Source organism: Mixophyes fleayi, chromosome 5, assembly GCF_038048845.1.
Source record: "Mixophyes fleayi isolate aMixFle1 chromosome 5, aMixFle1.hap1, whole genome shotgun sequence".
Classification (NCBI taxonomy): Eukaryota; Metazoa; Chordata; class Amphibia; order Anura; family Limnodynastidae; genus Mixophyes; species Mixophyes fleayi.
Genome location: NC_134406.1, coordinates 239363929 through 239385378, shown reverse-complemented (window position 1 = coordinate 239385378; position 21450 = coordinate 239363929). Strand labels below are relative to the sequence as shown.

General features: G+C 39.8%; 1 protein-coding gene across 4 annotated transcripts in view; it reads left to right on the top strand.

Annotated features, from left to right (window-relative positions):
* Window positions 1-21450, top strand: part of PAG1 (phosphoprotein membrane anchor with glycosphingolipid microdomains 1) — a 194793-nt gene that overhangs the window by 100388 nt on the left and 72955 nt on the right. The window contains exon 3 of one of the 4 annotated variants that reach the window (XM_075213701.1): window positions 8848-9024. The exons of 2 other annotated variants lie outside the window; for them this stretch is intronic. The gene's annotated coding sequence lies outside the window, so the exon portion shown is untranslated. Of the gene's footprint in view, window positions 1-8847; window positions 9025-17263; window positions 17349-21450 lie in introns of those variants that run through there. One more of the 4 variants, XM_075213706.1, reaches the window with a different exon arrangement.

Genomic DNA, 21450 nt, shown 5'->3' with positions numbered 1-21450 from the left:
GATCCATAGATGGTATAGTCGTGCAAATCTGCATGGACAGGACGATTTCACGCTAGATTCCCTAAATAAACTGACATAGTACTCACTCTGCATCAGCACCACAGTGCACAATGCACTACGTAAATTGTCTTTTCGATGAAGCAAGGCAGTTCTTTAACGCATATTGGTTAGTATACCAAACTGTATTCTGGTGTGACACATTGTAAAGTGTTAAATCACAAATGGCTAGCGGTACAGACGTTTCTTGCCAGCCACTGTGGCACTGAACACCAGATCCGTCTTGTTTGCTTAATAAGTCAAACATCCAGGGTCGGCCACATCAATCAAATTCCTTGGTATGGAATGCTCACAAGATTGTTTGCCCTGACATCAGTATGCAGACTTTTTCTAATGAAATACATTTGAGCACATCCATCTGCTGTGATAAATTACCAGCTTATTGCTTTGGCAGTGCAGATAATTCCATTAGCAACATATTATTCATAAACGTACAAACTGTTTGGCTGGACTGGAGCAATAAAATTCTCATAAACACAACGATTCGGTTACAAATAATGGAGAGTATAAACAAAGTTGATCTTCCCCTATTTTTTTTTTATCCTTCAAACAAACAGTGGTTTTGAAGGAGTTGAAATGTTTGTCGAAAACCAAATTAAAGACTGGAAATATTCCACAACAAATGTTATAAGGAGCCACAGTAAACCCCATTCAGACTGGGAACAAAGTATAAACCGTGGGTGAAATTACATGGGTTGCAGTGTTCATGACAGGGTCTAGCTCCGTGACTCAGGGAGCTATGGTTGACGTTGGCTGGGCACAGAGACATAGACATATTGGCATCCCTGGCATTGTTTATGGTTTCCTATTAGCAGCAGCAGGAGTTTAGTCAAATTCTAGTGACACACTAAGTTTTATATATTAAAAATATAAATCGAATATCTAAATACAAAAGGAGGTTGAGATGTGCCCCGTCTTGGCTGCAACAGCAAACCGCATCCCAGAGGGGGAGCAACTATCCATAGAATGTGGGCAGCACGGTGGCTAAGTGGTTAGCACTTCTGCCTCACAGCACTGGGGTCATGAGTTCAATTCCTGACCATGGCCTTATCTGTGTGGAGTTTGTATGTTCTCCCTGTGTTTGCATGGGTTTCCTCCGGGTGTTCCGGCTTCCTCCCACACTCCAAAAAAGATACTAATGGGTTAATTGGCTGCTATCAAAATTGACCCTTGTCTCTGTCTGTGTGTGTGTGTGTATGTGTGTGTTAGGGAATTTAGACTGTAAGCTCCAATAGGGCAGGGACTGATGTGAATGAGTTCTCTGTACAGTGCTGCGGAATCGGTGGCGCTATATAAATAAATGGTGGTGGTGATGATGATGATGATAGAATACTTTTGAAGGAAATTACGCAAAACCTGATACCAAATATTCCTGCAGAAGAGGCGGCTGTTTTTGTGGGCTGAACCGGTATCGTTGGCATGCAGCCTATCTGAGTAGTAGCTAGTGACATCCAATGACTCTTCATCAATTGATCGGCTGAAGTCTGGTTTGTGTGTAGATGACTGTTCCACTGTGGAACACCCACTGTAACACGCCCATTATCCTCACTATGAACACTATTACGACCTTGGTTAGGGGTTTCCATTTGTCTCATATTCGTAAATATGTTTTAGCTATGTGGTGGGTTTAATTATTATGTAATATTTATTATTAGGAAAATAATACTTGGTCGGCTGAATGTTGGTTCAGCTTAGAGAGCGGCTGCCTCCACCGTGTGTGGATTACAGATGCGCTTAAACGCACTGTCTGTAATTCCAGTGAATTCTCTCTTACTACATTAGCCATTGGTATGTCCCCTTTAGTTACATGCTTGCCACCAGCCTGGTTCATCCAAATGGGTGTGGTTTGGGCAGATCCTGTGTATGACCTATTTTTGTCCAGAATTTCCAGTGTGGAATATTGTCGGGTATGATTTGCTTCATTTTCCAAATTTTTTTTTTGGGTTTTATTAAAATCTGCATCAGTTTGATGGATCTAATGTTCTAATAAGTAAAATGGATCATCTAAAAAAGAACCTTTTTAGAAGAATGGTTTCTGAGCACAGACTAGGCAAATACCTTATGGATGTGTTAGGTCGATATGTCTGTCAGTTGTACTCCGGTCAGGTGATGAAAGTGCATACTGTGCAGGCATTACAGTAGCTGATGGAAAATGTATGTTTTAGTATTGAAATAAAAGTAGTTGTTTCATTCTTTGTATGGTGTTGGTGACTAACGCTGGGTATACACTACAGGTTTTTCAGATGATTATCTGGCCAATCACATGATAAACTATTGTGGCCCAATATTGCATTAGTGTGTACTCTCCAATGATGAACGTTTATCGTTCCAAAGCTCATATCATTTCATTTGATTTTTACATTGAACTAAAAATGTTGTTCAGTGATGGAACAATGTCGTTCCAATTCTGCAGTGTGTATGCGCTCAGGATCAGCAGTGTCCAAGGATCTCTATGGAGTGTGCAAGTCACAATCTATTCAGTGAATGGTTGTGACAGATGTAGAGCACAGTTCTGAAGGTAAATCGTGAAAAATGTGTTTAGTTTGCACACAGGAATCGGCTGCTGAACGGAACTTTTTTTTTTTTTTTTTTTTTTTTTTTAATCGTTGGTAAGATTGTTAGATATAGAATTTTTCTGTAGTGTGTACCCAGCCTTAGGGATAGCAAAGACCATAAAACATTTCTTGTGTTTGTAATTGGGTAATGTGGAATTCTGGCTTTCCCAGGATGTTACAGATGTTCTATCAATGATTTACTGCTGATAAGGAGAAGTTTACACTGGGGAATGGAGTGAAATGTCAGTTGTGGTAAAAAGAAATACAAAGTAATTTATACCAGTCAGTGAAAATACCACATTTTATAGTTTTGTTAGAAGTCTATACTTTGTGCACATTAACACATTTCATTTTTTATTGTAGCATTTTGAGATAAGGGAAGAAGAAAAAACATACTTTCCAGGATACTTTGTGTAGTTAGTTTAATCTGATCTAATTCTCCAAAGTAAGGCATAATATGTGTGAGGTATGATTCAGTTACAGGGCTTTGAAAACTAAATATATGACTTATTAATTTCTTGTAGTGGGAAGAATGTCACATCTCCCCTATTGCCAGCATTGATACATCAGTGAAACATGGGCCTAACTGCAACTATAAACCAATTTGGGACGGCCTTAGCAAATAGGAGTCCACCATTTTTCCACTAGAGAAGCCACGGGTATTGTTACTCTCGACCATCACAAACCCCCCCCCCCCCCCCCCCCATGGTTCTCTCTTTCTCTATCCTTTCTCACAACGCTTTGATGCATTCATAGTAGGCGTGTTATCCCCCTTGTTCTCTGGTTTTCCCTCTACTTTAGCCGCCATCTCTGGTTCTCCCTCCACCTTTCTTGTTCTTTCTCCTCTCCTAACCTCTGGTTCCCTCACCTCTATCTGATTTCTGGAAAAGCAGCAATTTGTGTCATTACATCAGCGACACTTACAGGGGGACCCGTAACACTGCATTTTTTTATTTTTTTTTATTAGTATGGGGCCACAGTATTACCATAGTACTGGAGATACCCTAAAGCTGATTGGGCCGCCAAAATAATTTAGCAAGGGGTCCAACTGAAGTGCGGACCCGTCCTCAGTGGCACTCCAAAAAAGTGAGCCCTGCACCAACCACTTTTAGATAGAGGTTACATTTCATCTTTCACTACTGATAGACAGGGGAGAGAAGGCAGATCTTTGAACTCTCCTTACAGCAATCAGGTGAGCTACTCAGTCATAGAATTTCTCACTTGTACTGCCAATAGATGCAATTTTCAGATCTGCTGATGTATACTTTCCAACCTGCCTCCTTCTTGCAGTCTTAATTTGATTTTCAAACTTTTTCTTTTTTTTATTGCAGTGCTCTAACCAAGCCTGACGTAAGCCAATATCTTGGGGGCATGGACCTTAGAGGCCCCTGTAAGTTTTTTATTTTTCCGAATATATTTTTTTCTTGCAAGCATTAACTTACTCTAATTGAACATTTCTCCAGCCAATCCGACAATAAACAACTGATTGGCCCGATATCATACTAGTGTGTACCCTGGAACAATGAACGATTACCGAGCACATAAAATCATTGATCGAGATTTTCAAACTGACTTGAAAATCTCGTTCAACGTTGCAGCAATGCCGTTCCGATTCTGCAGTGTGTATGCTTCCTGTAGAATTGGAACGACAATTGTAGCTATAAGTAGGACTCGCCTTTTAGTGCTGGATCATAACGCTGAGTTCTGTGAAGTTCTTTTCCTGTTCTTTCCTCCCACAGTGTCGTTCTGGTCCCTATCATAGGCTGAGCCCAGGCCAATGTGTGTACCTAGCCTTAGGAACAATCTTTTAATGTTCTACAATCTAGAATACTAAAGTTTTCTAGATTTATATATCTACCATAAATTGGTGTTATCCATCTGATTACACACACCATCTCTCGCAGTGTTTCTCCTACTCTGGTAAAATAAAAAAGCTAGAGATTTGCATGGTTAGCACAATTAGAGTTACTGGTAATGTTTGTAATGAGAAAACCTGGTGAAGTACAAGGAGTTAAATGTATTTGCAGAGTGAGACAATAGGTCAGTTTCTGGCTGGTTGTAATGTGCACAATATGATTATAGTGTTTGAGGCGATAATTACATTTAAGGAAGAGAGATGAGATGGAGGATGATATTTGGGTGTGGGGGGAGGGGGCGGGAGAATACAGTATTTCATCCATGTTACAACAAAATAATATGCTCTGTTTCTGGAATGCTATGTACATGCTATGATCAAATAATTACGTAGCAGAATAGCAGGTATTAATATCCACACTAAATTGCCTTGTGTTAGAATTATATAACAAGTATTGGCCTATGATGGACTGACACCAAGTTGCATTGTAAACATTGCATTGTGGCTCTATTTTTTTCAATCTGGCTTGATAAATGAACACAACTAGTGTAAAATACAACCATAGAACACATTGCTCAAAAGTTTGTTGCAAAGAGTCTCAATGTATAGAGGATGTTTAAACTGCACATATGTTCTGAAAGGAGTAAGTTCATTCCATGAGAACCATTTACATCTGTCAATAGAAGTGCAATATTATATGTATATACCCCATTAAATGCTTTACTTTGTATCACCTAGTAGATATCAGTCCTTGCGTCTTCCCCTTCACATAACCCGACCTCCACAAGAAATCAATCTAAAAAACAAGGGGGCGATTCCATAGTGTAAAATCATTATAAGAGTGTATTGAATGGGATAAAACAAAGATTGCTGTGTAATCCGCTTACAATCGAAATTGTTACGGTACTTGCTCTAAGTAACAACCTCAACGCGTTTCGTCAGAAGGGGTGGCTACGAGCTGAATACAAGTTTTTATAGGGAATTATAAATGAACAAACCAAGTGTAGATTAATTAGATATTGGATAAAAAAATTACCCTTTTCATAGAATTATTACAATCAATTATGACGTGTGTAATTTCATTGTTTTTAGTTTCATTAAATAAAATATTATTCACAGGGCTAAGTAACTTCTACAAGCCACGTAGCTATGGTATTTTTGCCAGCCACCGAACATGTTTTGGTACTTTTGATATAGATATCAATGGGAGCACATCTTCTTGGCTGTTTCAAAATGAGAAATGGTCTCCTTACTAGTTCCAACATAAGTGTCCACCTCTTACATACGGAATCACAAGTTACATTCTGTGAATTTAAATGTATTAATTCTATATGTCACCATCTTTACACTACTTGCTGTAATACATACACAACTCATTGAATCAGTTTATAAGTAACAGGTGTTGAGGGAGAGGCCAAGTATTTTGTGTTTGTATTTTATATGGTAAATGTGACTTTCGCATTTAACTGTCAAAGCACTATTCTTTCTCGCGTATATGACACTTCATTACATTATTATAGTCTGTATAAATATGGTAATGCACCTTTTTTATTTAATACTGACTAAGTATATGCATAATTGCCCACTCACCCAGATTGTCCGGGAGACTCCCAATTTCAGGGTAAGTGTTGCCGCTCTCTTGCATCCCACCCACTTCCTGGTGAAGAGGGCAAAATGGGGATCTCCTTAAATGGAGTCACTTTGGCCCCTCCCCTGCAACGAAGTGACAAGGTTGGGGGCATTGCATAGCAAGGGCAGAGCCAAAATAAAGTGATTTCCGGCATCTGTTACCCTGCCCCCCTCCACAGTTGCACTTCACCACCTCTCTGGGATCTCCTGGATGGGACAAAATAATTTGACAAGAATGAGTATATGCAAATGCACCTTTCACATGTGTCTGTCTTTTCCTGCTTACGTTTAGGAGCAAATAGATCCAGCTCTACATTTTAACTTTTGCTATAATAGGGCATGACTACGCCATTGTGAAGGTCTGGTCGTGTCACATTCTGGTTTTGCCGATTGCTCCTGGAGCGCTAGTCATGTGACTGGCGCTAGTCATTGCTGCATTATGCTAGGCACCCATTTACTGTATGCAGTGTGGTAAAGAGCAGGACCCCCTCTTCTCCCCCAACATTCTGTATGTTAGGACAGTCCACTAGAATTGGGACAGTTGGCAGGGCCGTCTTTCTGACTGGGCAAATGCCCAGGGGGAAAGGGGCCCGAGGCAGGACTCAATTAAAATAAAAAATCCTGTAAAAACAAAAACGTACCTTTAGCGTTCAGGTGATGATCCGGCTCCCTCCCTAGTCCCCTCTTTCATGCTTTGCTCGCAGTGAATTTCACGCCCGACATTCACTGTGAGCACAGCATGGAGGAGCGCAGGGGATCGGAGGCGATTGAAAGGTAAGTTACAGGGGTATATATATATATATATATATATATATATATATATATATATATATTAGTGTGTAAAAAAAATCTTTTATTGTTTATGCTGTGGAATGGATCAGATGTGCTATTGTCATAATGGAACCTTTAAAGAAACATAACCCTTAGATGGCAAGGCCTAACCAGCTGCATTGTATGTTATCGCTACTTTTTTTACATTTTTTTACTTTATTTATGTAACATTCATTTCATGTAACGGTGTCCAGAAAAAAACGTATATTACAGTGTGTCTGTGTAAATTATATATGTAAAATATATAATTAATTATATTGGGGGCCCCGGTGCACTGCTTTGCCCGGGGGCCCATAATGTTGTTGAGATGGCCCTAACAGTTGGGAGGTATGCCAATGTATAGTGTATATGCAATCACCATGTTCTGACAACAGAACTCACCAATTATACAAATATTGCACTGTATATAATATAACATATTTTTTTTTTCTCAGCCACAAACATCAAGGTATTACAAAACTTTAGTCTCACTTTAGGGTTTGGTAATGATGAATTTTGGAGCCACAGAAATACATGCTGAATGCCAGATGTTCTCAGGGAATGAGAGAGATGGGGAGATTTGGGTGTGAAGGAAGAACTTGCTGTACTAAACAGATCACTCTCTGATTCACCAATTTGAATGCTAGGAAGCCAAAACTGACAGTTCATTCTATTTTAAGAGACCCTGTTGTCTACGTTCATGTTTATTTATAATACATTTCACCTGCTTTCATTTTCATTTCCCCTTTTCAGTACTTCTTTTTTATCAGCAGCTATATACCAGAAGTGTTGTGTAATACATACTGTGAACCTTATACAGGAGTCACTGCTCCAGTTACTGCAGGCTCTCAGCATGGTCAGCGGTTTGTAGATAAATAGTTGTCAGGTGCCGTCTTCTCACTGCGTGTAGGAGACAGTCGTCTGTCCTTCCCCGACTGCCGTGTCTTGTTGCTAGGCAACGGGGCGCTCTGCCGCTTACCAGCCGGTGTACCTGACCGCCAAAAACATCCCCTCCAATCAGGGGACACCTTGCTGTACTTAAAGAAGCCTCTGGCACCACTAGGGTGCCAGAGTATTTGGTTCAGACCAACTCCAACACTTTTGTTCCTGTATTCTGCTATTGCTCCTGTTACTGACCCGGCTACTCCTTGACTTCTCCTTTGGATCTTGTTTCTGTTACCCAGCTGTTTGTCCAGGTTACTGACGTGTGGCTTGTGTTTGACTATTCTTCGGATCATCCCTGTGTACCTCTCCGCCTGGCTGGTACTGACCCAAATCATTTGACCACTCCTGTCTTCTCGTCGCTACGCTGGTGGCTGTCTCAGACAACCGCGACCTGTGCATCCCCTTTCTGCAAAGCCCAAGCTCCCTTGCAGGGGTCCCTGTTGAATACCGGGGGTGCGTTAGACTCCGAACCTCCCTGCTCAGCAGCGTGCATTCCGGCTAGTGGCCTACTTGCAGTCATGACAAGCTGAAGTGTGACAAATGGTGGTCCTGAGTCTAACCATTCAATTAACTCTAAACACAACTCACAGGAAACTATGGGGTACTATAGACTGATGTATAATGTTCACAGCTTTCAGTTGTTGAAAAATGTCCCAGTGATTTGTAATGAAGGACATAGTAATATAATATAAAGAATCTAAGTACATTCCATTAAATTGCAATTTGTGTGTGTGTGTGTGTATCTGTGCAGTTTTAGCCAGTGCTCTTTCATGTAGCTGTTTTTATAATCCATTCCCTGGGAACTAACCTTGTTCATCTCCCCTATCTGTGTCCTGTTTCTACGCATTTTTCTTCTAGCTTTTTAGTATCGGAGGATATTATCCCCCTTGTGCATTATTTCTAAGACTGTCCCAATAACTTTATATGCCTGTTCTTGCACCCCATTCATGTTCTACATGAACATTCTGTAACCTGATCACTCTTTTCTGTTTCCAGCTGCGGAATTGTCGGTATTTGAGACTAGGACCTTGTGGGGCATCTAGTTACTGCCGAAATACCTGTTAGCCTTGAGATGTGACCTAGAACAGGTGCCAGTGACTTGATCCCTAGAAGAAATAATGTGACCGATAAAAGCAATATATATTTGTTACTACATTGAGTCCCAAAATACAGGTAATGTCTATACGGAAAGTATTTTTTTTTGTATTTGTGTTATAAGTTAAGCATGTTGGGGCAGATTGAGTTCGTCGCGAGGTGCTGATGAACATCGCCGGATGTAGATGCTCCTGTTGCTGGCTTTTACTGTAAGAAATTGCCGCTAAATTTTCTGAACACTTCTATGGGAGGCGAGGAAAAATGAGCGTAAATTTCTATTAAATCTCCAACACGATGTGTCTCTGAGGACTGCTCTGGACACACATCGCGTCACCTCGCTCTGGACTGAATCTGCCCTCGTAGAGGTGCGCAGTAGAATGAGCGGAAATTTCTTACCCTAATAGCCGGCATTAAGTGCTGTTCAATGGCGTCTCCCCGCCAAAATTTATTTGATTCATAGAATAGGAACGTTTTAGTAAGTGTGTTTGGTCTACCCTAAATCCTGACCCATTTTATGTCTAGAAGACTCTTTGTAATGCTTTGCTCTCCTTAATGACTCAGGCTCAAAGGAGTAACCTTGCAACTGGGCAAAGTCAAGTTGCATTCATAGGCAAACCGAGAGGGGGTTTCCTAGTGCCTGGAAATCCCCCCGCAGGCCGGGGGCACTGTATGATTGAGGTGGCTGGACTCTGCTCCCCGCATCACACAGCTCTACTTGAAAAGGGAGAGCTGCGTGCAACAGTAGTGCACTCAGCATTGCCCATGTATATTATAGGAATAGGAAGAGTTGGAGAACAACCAAGCACTGTCTAAAATTATAGCCACACCACCATGCATGCTGCTCACGCCTATTGGCAGCGTGATGTGGAAACCCCCCTCTACAAATCCTGCGTTTGCCCCTGGCATTGGAGGGGGAGGTACATTTAAAATGTGGGGACAGATTTATAGTTGGGATAGGGCATGTCCTAGATCAACTTTAAATTTCAGTGCTATCAAAGCTATCAAGTATCTGTGTGCTACATGAAAAAACAGCCAGTATTTAACTTATGTGCAAAATAATAAACTAATTTGCACCCCTTGCATTGTTACATGGTTTGTCCCGAAGAACATTTACTCCTTTTTTTTTTTTTTTTGCCTTGCTTTCCTTAATGACTCAGGCCCTTTATGTGTATTCTGATACCCATGACATTTATAATCCACATGTCAATATCATATTAATAATAATATTATATTATTATTATTTATTATTACATTATTATTTATTACATTATTATTATTTCTTTGTTAATTTATTATACATATGTTTACCAGACACTGCCTGTTACCATTTGGACAAATTGGGTATATGCCTGGGACAGCTCTGTTCTAGGGGCAGCACAAAAAGTGGTTTTATGTTTGTCATTTACGTTTTTCTTTGTTTTGCTAGATGGTTTATTATTGAAGTGATGATGTCAGCACAAAGGGGGAGTGGGAGCACAATAAATTACTCATTTAGGGCACATTCACTCAATATGCATAATGTAGATCAAGATCTTAATATGGTGCCAACAACAGGGGGATTATGTTATAGACAAGTTATATACAATGATGCACTGAAATGGAGGCTAGAAGTGGCCCATCCAAAAATTTGTGACTTATTTCTTTAGTTTTTTTCTAATAATGAGGGTGATTGCTACAAATATTAGAATAAATCCTTTTACAGTCACTATCTGTTTTTGTCATAATGACAACCGTGGTGGCAAATCTGAATTTATTTCTGTGGGCTTACCATAAAGAGCAACCAAAGTTTGTGTGAGTTGACCGGATCGGTCTGTCCTGTGACATTTAGATGTGGTGGAAATCACTTCTGCCAATGGTTGATTGAAGACGTCTCTTGATTACATCCTGAGTCTCAGCCTGTTAGAAGTGTTTGGGTATTCCCGGTAGGAATCCCTAGAGCCATGAATGATCTCTAGCATCTCATATTGCCTGACAAGACTGTCCCTGTGCGTTTCTGGGCTTAAGTTTACAGTATTATATTGCACTTTACATGAAGCTGTATTTAAAGTGTACTCGTCATCTCAATGGCAGCTGTTTTGCGGGCACTATAACAAATTTTGGGGGAGAGGACCGGGCAATGCCTGTCCACCCTCTTTAGGGCTCTGCTGGGCCTTTGCCCAAATGAAGCTTTAAAACATGCTCCGGCCCCCGCGAATGCTCCAATGAGATCGGCTGCGTACCTCAGCATTGGCAGTAACCTATCAATTTTACAAGGACCAGTGATATTTCTTCAGCATAAATCATACACCTTTGGTAAGTGTGGGTCATTCTGTTCAGCATATCTACAGAACTGGATACAGAAAATTGTGTAGACACAGTTGTTGTTTTTTTTTTTTTTTCGCCACATAACTAAATTGTTCTTCAAAGTCACAAATCTGGTAAAGATATTTATCGTAGAGCATGGGAAAGTACTAAACTCAAGCCCTGTGACACAAACGTGTATTGTTCTGTATACACTCCTTAAACAGATGTTCCCAGCTGTCTACAGATCTTCTAAATGTTAAAATGAGTGTTTTCATTGATGCCCAAGAATAATGCGTTATATAGTGCAGACAAGATCAACTTATTACTCAGTTTCTTGGTGAGAACACCGGCTGTTAGGGGAGAATTTACAGGTGCCAACATATAAAATAATTTGCAGGGACACTTTAGTATTCGGCTAGTCCAAGGAAGCACATTATCCATTCTACTGCATCAGTAGTTACAATTACCATCAAAACATGTTTACTATATATGGGTATTTCATTTTAATTTTTGTATTTTATATTCTTCTTGTCAATTAATAACTTAAAAAGCCCAGTGAATAAGTAGTGCATGGAGATTGTCACATACACAGAATAAGGAGAATGTACTGTGTATTGGTTCATGAAAAGGGGATATCTCCAGGGACAAACCTGGGACAGTCACTAGAAATTAGTGATTGTTGACAACTACTCTTATTTGCATTGATGCAAATTTCATATGTAGGTTTGCAAAGGATTTCAAGACTATGAACCTGCATTGGACGGAGACATTCTCTTGAGTTTAAATTCATTAAGGGGTAAGCCATCAGTTCCTCTCCAGTTATGCAGTGCTTCTGGGTTGTGGTTAGTATACATTCTGGCTTGTGCAATGGGAAAAGTGGGAAGGAGTGAGGCCACTGACCTATTTTGCATAATCATAAACCCCTCCTCCCTGCCCACCACCACTGCTGCGTGATACAAAACACATAATTGGACAGTGGTGGTATTGTGTAGTCATATAGTGTCATCACACCCCCGCTCACCGATGGGTGGTGATGGGATACATGTCATTGTGCAATAGGTGGAGTGGCTTGTGGCGCAGCGATAGGATGCACGTGGCGCAGCGATAGGATGCACGTGGCCCGTCTAACATGGCCAACCTGACTTTAGACCCTCCCTTTATCTCCCAGAACGCAGGTCTACAAAGATATGAAATATACACTTTGGATCAGATTAGAAGCAATAAGCGGATTTAAATCTGCCTGTGTATCAGAAGAATATAAAAAATATGAACATATTGTGTAGATTTGTAAAATAGAGGCTCACACGGTATTAATGCATCATGATTTTTTTTCTACATTTTATTGTGACAAAAGGAGGTGTTTTCCACAGCCTTCTAAAAGAGGAGACAGGTATTTAGCTGGCAAATTGCAGAGAGAGGCTGCAAAGAGTTGCACATTTGTACAGTAGTTCACCTAAGTTAGAGAGATACAGGTGGAAGACATATGTGTGACAAATAATAGTAGAGTCTGATTTAACTTACATATTTTGAAGTGGTTTAAATAAACATCTCTTCCACAGCAAGTAGAAGTCTGAGTGGGTCCGCAATCAAGCAGAGCACCTGCAACAAACTCCCTTTTTAAAGACAAGGTGGGCGTGTCATCTAACCATCAGGTTAGGGTGGTGGGAAGAGTGTAAACTATTTAAACCTGTCTTTCATTGCTCAGTTGTGACCGATGCCAGATAGTGGCCGGTGGTTAGGGAGTTGGTCTCTCTCCATCTAGCATTAGAGTCACAAGAAATAGTGTAGAACTCTGTGCTGTCGATTTTACTTTCCCATCCTGATAATAAAAACAAAGTAAAAAGCAAGAAAGTCTTCCTGTGTGCATCATCTGAAGTGTGCGGTGTCACGCTATATTGAGCATATGTATTCAAATCCAGATTTAGCTTTATTGTACTTTTATTCTAGTTCCAGATGTGCTGAGTAGAAGTTGCCATTCAGAAAAATGCAGCATTGAAAGTTTTTAATCTTTGAGGAAAAAATCAAATATCATATAGGAGCCACTGCCAATTCAATCAGATGCAACATACAAGACACCCCATACGTGCTCTGTGTCTGAAACTGTTACCCACTCTGAACCAAATTGCATTTGATGACCTATTACGTGCAGAGAGTCCTGTTACTCATAGACTATATAGGCAATCGTGCAGAAATTTACATTATACAAATCTATTTTTAGCAGGCGTGGTGAGCGTTACCGCAATATCTTTGAGAATTGGTGTAATTTTTCTTTTGCAATGCCTTGCATCTTGTGTGTAGAAGGACTTTTTATAGTTTCTATTTATTTTATTTTTTTTCTTGTCCTGTCCATCTATTATTTAATATTTCACCTCACATATCCATCCATTTCACTCTAGAAATACTCAATAGGTATTCAAATCACTTCAAATGAAACCTAGACAACTACCCCTAATATGAATATCCCGGTGGCCCTGTTCAATTACGTTACACAGTAATTATACTTCATGACCTCATTAAAACATACCGCCCAACATTCAGACATGCAAAATCAGGACAAAACAAGACCAGCCCACAAACAGCCACTTTTGTGTATTCCCTGCGAAAAAGTGAACAGAATCAGAGTTGTCCTGGCAAAATTGGGAAGGTCCAGAGTTATGTCACTCTCACATCCAGGATAATTTTGAAATACCTTGATATAGAATGAATGATCTTGCAAACTGTTCAAATAAGAATTACTAGAGTCCTACAAGATTACCGCAGCGCCGTACGCAAAGAAAATCAGTAGACCATACAGGGAAAACTGTACAGAACAATAAAAGAGTAATAGCTCTACTCTAGAAGCTTGAGGCAAAGCAAATATTGTAAAGTTGGAGCAGAAGAATATTTATAGAGACAGGAGGGAAGAGGGCCCTAATCTAAAGGGAGGGCAAACAGAGAGCAGGCACAGGGGCGAGTCGGTGGAGGTGATCACTCGTAGGAGGATTGAGTAAAGTGGCCAGGAAGAAAGGTGATGAACGAGTATGGAGAGAAGGTTAGGTGGATGGCTGGTAGGCTTTGAAGAAGAGGTGAGTTTTGAGTGCCGGTTTGAAGGAGCACAAATTAGGGGACAATCTGATGGAGCGAGGGCGTCATTCCAGTGCAGGGGGGCAGCTCAGGAGAAGTCTTTGATTCTGGAATGGAATGAGGTGATCAGCCAATGACCGTCGCCTCTCCTCCACTCTGATTGCAGGGAATGGGAGGGAGTGTGGATGGAGAGGAGGTTGGAAATAGGGGGCTGTGGAGTGGGAGAGGGCCTTGTAGGTAAGAGTGAGGACTTTGAAGAGGAAATAAGTACAGTAAGTTGTACAGCTGTGTCATAGCATTGAGATCAGCATCCAGGAGGAGAATGCACAGGATATATTGCGCTGTTTGAGTTGCACAATATTGTATTTTGAAGTAGGGAAAATCCAAGCCACCAGCCAGCCCAGGACATTGGAAGATGTGCAATCTCTTTTTTAGATAAACTTTCGTTGTAAGGAAACAAGTGTCCTGGATGGGATATTTATGGGCAGTGTCTGAAATAAATAATCTTGGGAGAGCTTTGATAGTGGTAATGTGTGGTATTGAAATGTTCAGAAATTAGGCTGTGCAGGAAGTTAGGTAGTCACCAATTTTGTTCTGTAGATCCATTGTCGAGACCGTTTATTTTTGTAGGTTCTAGAGATTGCTGTAGAAGGATTGGAAATCCTCATGAATGTTTTGAGGATCATATGTGAGATGACCCTGTGAATTTCCAATTGGATGTGATGGTTTTTATATATTTTCAATAATATAGAAAAGGCATTTTTATGTACAGTCCAAATGGAAGGTAGTGTAATTTACTCTATTGTTGTACTAAAATACTTTAGATGTTTTAATTGATTCAGAATTGCTTATGAGTTGGTTTTATGAACATTCACTAAATTCTACTTTTGAAATAATTGTAATATTGTGGCAAAAATGAGAATTAACTCCATATATAAATTCACCTACATTTTATGTACATATTGAGATACTTTTTTAAAATACAAATATCAGCATATAAATATTGTTCAGGTATAGTGTAACATTTTTCATTTAATTCTATGGAGCATATATTACAAGAATATCCCCATCTCCTGGGATAGCTACTTGTGGTCTTTCTTGTGTAAGGGCGTTTTTATAATAACGCTAATTAAATGTCATGGCCAAAATCTTCAATCTGTCCTCAACCATCAGTTTGTAACTTTGTTGACATACATAAATAATAAATTAAAAATGTATTTCAAAGCCTTCCAGCAGCAGTTGGTGTACTGATCGTTTAGCGCTACTGAACGCTGCAGGCAACATTGAAATTGATGCAAATCAAACGCTTGTAAGCTGAACACACAATTTCGGACGTTACGTTTTAGACTAGAAGCAGCTTAGTGTGTTTAATATGCATTAAAATTCTATGCTTTTAAATAACACCTGTGTGTATGAAGCCTTAGGGGTTCTGTTTTTCAGTATCGGGTGAAATAACTCTAAGGCTTGCTGGAGTATCCCATAGTATCTCATGAGCAGGGCTCTCTCTACCGTCTGTCTCGTATATGTACCTCCTTCAGCCTGGTATGAACTTGTCTGATGTGCAATTTAAATGTTGTATGATCTGTATCTGTGTCCTGTGTTTTGTGCCAGCTTACAAATAAAACTTGATGATGATTTATGTATAGCATGTTGCTAATCCTGATAATGGGGAGAGAGTATAGGGTCTTCAAGTTTTATCACTGAGCTATGACATTATGATTATTATTACTATATATTTATATTTAGCGCCAATAATTCCGCAGCGCTATACAGAGAACTCGCTTACATCAGTCCCTGCCCCATTGGGGCTTGCAGTCTAAATTCCCTAACACCCAGACAGACATACAGACATACAGACAGACAGACGGACTTGGGTCAATTTTGATAGCAGCCAATTAACCTACTAGTATGTTTTTTGGAATGTGGGAGGAAACCGGAGCACCCGGAGGAAACCCACGCAAACACGGGGAGAGCATACAAACTCCACACAGATAAGGCCATAGTTGGGAATTGAACGCATGACCCCAGCGCTGTAACCACCAGCCATTCCCTACAAAAACCAGAGCACTGACCTGGGAAAGCCAGTGGACAATAAATCAGTTCTGAGGTCATCTGGATCAGAACACTGACCCCAGACTATTGTGTAAGTAAACATTTCATTCACAGCTAAAAAGACTGGCGATAAATTCTGCATTTAGCAATAGCTAATATCTGGTCGCACTCTAAAAGGGTCCTTACAATTGGGGTGAGGTTATTCACCATTTAGTTGTTTGGTTTCCCTGACACATCAACAGAGGAGTGAGATAACTTCTTATATCTAAGGGTTCCATTTATAAAACTCTACAGCCCTTCTGTCCAAAGCCATGGAGAATAACTTGGTGTATTTATAGTAAACCTGATCTCCAACAAGTATATCCAAAAACTTTACGAACCCCATTGTGATAGGTGACTTTGCTAAGATGCCACATGGCGTAGGGACTAGTAACGAGAAGTCCAAGTGGAGGGGGGAATGTTTGAGATGAGGGTAATAATTTGAGAGGATGTTATTGCTGCTTGATAAGGAGTGGTGTGTTTGAGACCCAGGACTGGCAGTATGTTGTATATAAGGCCATCGCTCCAACATTAGTAGTTATTTGTTTTACATCCCATGATCAGGTGACTAGGGGGACACACTGAATAGGAAAAAGTTGATTAAATCCTTTAATGGTTACCTTAAAATAGCACAGTCGCTGGTTTATATGTTCAGTCAATAAAGAAATCTCTTGCATGTTATCACTTTGCATAAACAAATATTATGGCAGCCACAATAACACATCAGTGTTTTGGTGTTTTGTTTCACTAATCCTTGATTATATTTGCATATGGAGCGGAAACCATCTCTAATGATATAGGGCAGCAATTGATATCTTGTTGTCCTTTTTTTGTCCCCCTACCTAGATCACAAGGAGTTCTTGAGGAAATAAACATATTCACTGCCAGCTGACTTATACAGACAGAAGACCATGTAATCTGCCAAGACAGGGATGATATAAAACATCTGCACAAGTAATCAACAGGTGAATACATATAAACTGCGCAATAGAAAGAGTTCCACAGTGAAAAATGGGTATTGTCCAACAGGTGGTCTTGGTTTGTCTGAAGGTGCGTGTGATGTTCCACAGCCAATGAAATGTATGAAAAACTAGTATTTCCAAAGCCTATATTAATAAGAGCAATTTTAATGTATACATGAAATGCAGCACCATTTGACCAGTATGCAATGCAGAGCCTATTTTAGTGACAAATATACAATATAGAGAGCATCTAGGTGGTGAATATGCAATACCACTAGCAGAGAGCATTCTAGTGATGGATATGCAATCCAGAGAGCATTCTAGTGACGGATATAAAATACAGAGAGAATTCTAGTGACTAATATGAAATACAGAGAGCATTCTAGGGTACTTGTTAATTGTACATGCGCACACTATAATTCACTAATGTAACTTCTTGATAACAAGTACCAAAACTACTGTTGCTAAGAATAGACATCCTAAGAAAGTTTCCTAACATTCAAGAGCCCCAAAAAGGCCAAGAAAACCAGCTGCTATTTTAAGATCTCACACTCATCATCATCCTCTATTTATATAGCGCCACTAATACCGCAGCGCTGTACAGAGAACTCGCTCACATCAGCCCATGTTCCATTGAAGCTTACAGTCTAAATTCCCTACACACACACACACAGACAGACTAGGGTCAATTGTTAACAGCCAATTAACCTACCAGTGTGAGAGGAAACCCAGGCAAACACGGGGAGAACATATAAACTCCACACAGATAAGGCCATGATCGTGAATCGCACTCATGACCCCAGTGCTGTAAGGCAGAAGTGCTATTTATTCACTGACCTGAGCCAGGCAGGGGAAGATTTGATACAGTAGTTCAAATGGAAGCAGTGTGGTGCTGGTGAGTTAGTCGTCCGTACAATTAACATGTACTAGTCACACACACATCACACACAGCATTCGTAATTACTAATTATTTTAATTAGTATTAGTAATTAGTATTTTAATACTAGTATTAAACAATATAGAGAGCATCCAAGTAGCATATATACAATACAGAGGGCATCTTGGTGGCCGATATAAAATACCACCAGCGATCTAGTGACAGGTGAGCTGTGAGAAGACGCACACACACATCATTGGGCAAACAGCAGGGAGGTGATTTGTGCAGCCAGGTTTATATGTTGCTATATGCTGTCATTCAAGGGTCAAAGCGGCATCTGTCAGGAGTTTAGCACTGGTGTCACCTGCTGTGTTTTATTTTACAGCATTTAGAAAACTGTTCTAAAGTTACTTTGAGACTTATACCGAGTCCAACAAGTAAGTTTTAAAAGCCGTATGTAAAAACCACCTATTTATCTCCAGATGCATCCAGCTCCGCACCTGTAGCCCTTAATCTACACTCTGCATTTGCATGCCGTGTCCCTCTTCCATAAGGAGGCACCAGTACCAAATCTGCCTCTGGAGATAGGCGTACACTTGTCTTTTTTTTCTCATATATATATATATATATATATATATATATATATATATATATATATATATATATATATATATATATATATATATATATATATATATATATATATATATATATATATATATAGTGCCCATGCACAGTGCAAATTTAGTTATTTTATGCAAATGGGGTGTACTCCCAACTCAACATGGGCCCTTTCTGTTTAATTCTGTAATCTCCATGCCAATTCTATTGTGTACATTGAATGCAATTTTAAATATAATTATTATTGTCACTTGCTTGTAAACGCCATAGTGCTGTGCAGCGCTGGATAGTGGGGAAGTGCAGGGGCGCACACAGGGCGGGTCTCTGGTTCTCCAGAAACCCCTCCCCTCCGTGAAGATCAGGGGCTAACAGTGCCCCTACATAGCGGTACTGTACAGCAGCCGCGGCACTGTCAAAGAAGCGTCCGCGGTGGGACTGTATTGTAGTACAATACAGCACCACCGCGGGCACTTCTATGACAGTGCTGCGGCTGCTGTACAATACAGTGCCGCCGAAATATGGCTGCTGCCATGCGCAGCAGCTCTTTTTTTTTTCTGGGGGGGAAACCCCCCTTTTAAAAATCCTACGTGCGCCCCTGAAGTACAAACATAAAACCAGTACAAGGTAGTCAAAATAAATAGACATGAAAACAAAGGGTAGGGAGGGCCCAGCTTACTATTAAGTGGCTTAATATCTGTTACACTGTTCAACTATCCATGTGTACAGAATAATGTAATTCTGTGTTTTACCTGAAGGCAAATATATAAAATACAACAAAATTATGAACATCGTTCAGATACGTCTGCTTAGTAGTGTGAACTGCGTATTATATACTATATAGTGAAGTGTGGTGAAATAATTTTTTCTGTATATGATGGGTAAATTTATTCCAGGCCTTGTGTAACAACTCTGACTAGATAACACATTTGGTTTACTACATAGCAGCCATATGGGTTATGTTGCTATAAGTCACACCTATTCCAGATCTCGTGGGTAATAATTTTAATTTTGCATGAAATAATATTTTTGACAGTTGTGTTCGTGCTAGTAGAACTAAACCCCCTTAGTGAGAACACCTGCTGTTCCTCATTTCCATGGAAAAGACTGTTAGAACATTAATTGTTCAGAATTTTTTCCCCTAGAGCAGTTCCCCCGTTTGATAACAGTTTATAACAAGATTAGTTTCTTGTCTCCTCAAAGAGATATTATCCTGAAATAGTCTGTATTTTATTTTATTTGAACAGAATGGCCTGATAGTTGATCGCAAATTGGGCTTAATTTACGCTATAAGTATCTGCACATAAAAATAGCTTATTTACACCCATTGGCTAGTCAGAGGCATCTCAAGATGGGTGTAGGTCGGCACCAGTAGTGTATGCTCCTGGCTTACGCTTGTCATACATCACATACACTTACACCTATGGTATAATCACGCAAGTCTGCAAAGACGCATATGTGTGCGTCCTCTTTCTGGGCATTCAGAGTTTCGTTTTTTTTTTATCATAAACTAGTGTAGTACTCTCTCTGTGTCGGCCCCAGTGGTTTGAAGTTGACTGTTTTTATTGTTGGATCTTCAGCTATTTTTTTTACTGTTGTGTCTCTCCCATAGTCTCAGTAGCCTGTCACTATTCACTATGCTTCTTACTGTAGTTTGTGTTATCACGGTATAATATGATCCTGCCTTTACTGGAATAATCAACATGGTGGGAATTTCAAGGCATTTACTATGGTGATCTTGTGCTTTTTCCATAAGGATTGCCATGATATTTTTTTAAAGGATGGATGATTAGAGAAAGAACCACGATAATGTGCGATCAAAATGTACTTGTAACACACAGTGTACCTGCGCATACAGGGATTCCAAATCAATAAATCAGACAAACTTTAACTTGAAATATCATTGTTGTGATTTTGATTACAGACTCTGTCCTATACTTTAAAAGCATAAAACAATTTATTATCACATGGTGTCCCTTTTAAGTTTAAATAAATCCATGTGGCAGGTTATTACAGACATGTATTTTATTGTTGGTTAATTCAGCATCTATCATATATAATAGATTTCTACTTTGATTCTCAGCATCCTGCTTCTGTATGTATTATTAGTCAGTTGTCTCTAACCTATGCTGGGAAATACTAAAGGACGGCATTACGACCATTTGCACATACAGTTAAAGCACAGCTACCTGTTTCTGTTTGAAAGATACAAATTCTTAAGTGTAATGTGGAATAATTGTCAATTAGTTTCTCTTGAGTAAATGATGGATTTGGTAAACGTATTTTATGTGATGCCTGGATAGCCCGAGCATACTTTGTTATGCTTGGGTAGGGCAAAAATATTTTACATAATGCTTGTATGGGGCGATACATATTTTTGGGAAAGAATTTCAGGCCAATCCTCATCATCAATTTATTCATCATTTATTTATATAGCACCACTAATTCCGCAGTGCTGTACAGAGAACTCATTCACATCAGTCGCTGCCCCATCGGAGCTTATAATCAAAATCCCCTAACATATACACACACCAAGACCGAGAGAGTCTAAGGGCAATTTATTAGCAGCCAATTAATGTTTTATGGGTGTGTGAGGAAACCAGAGCACCC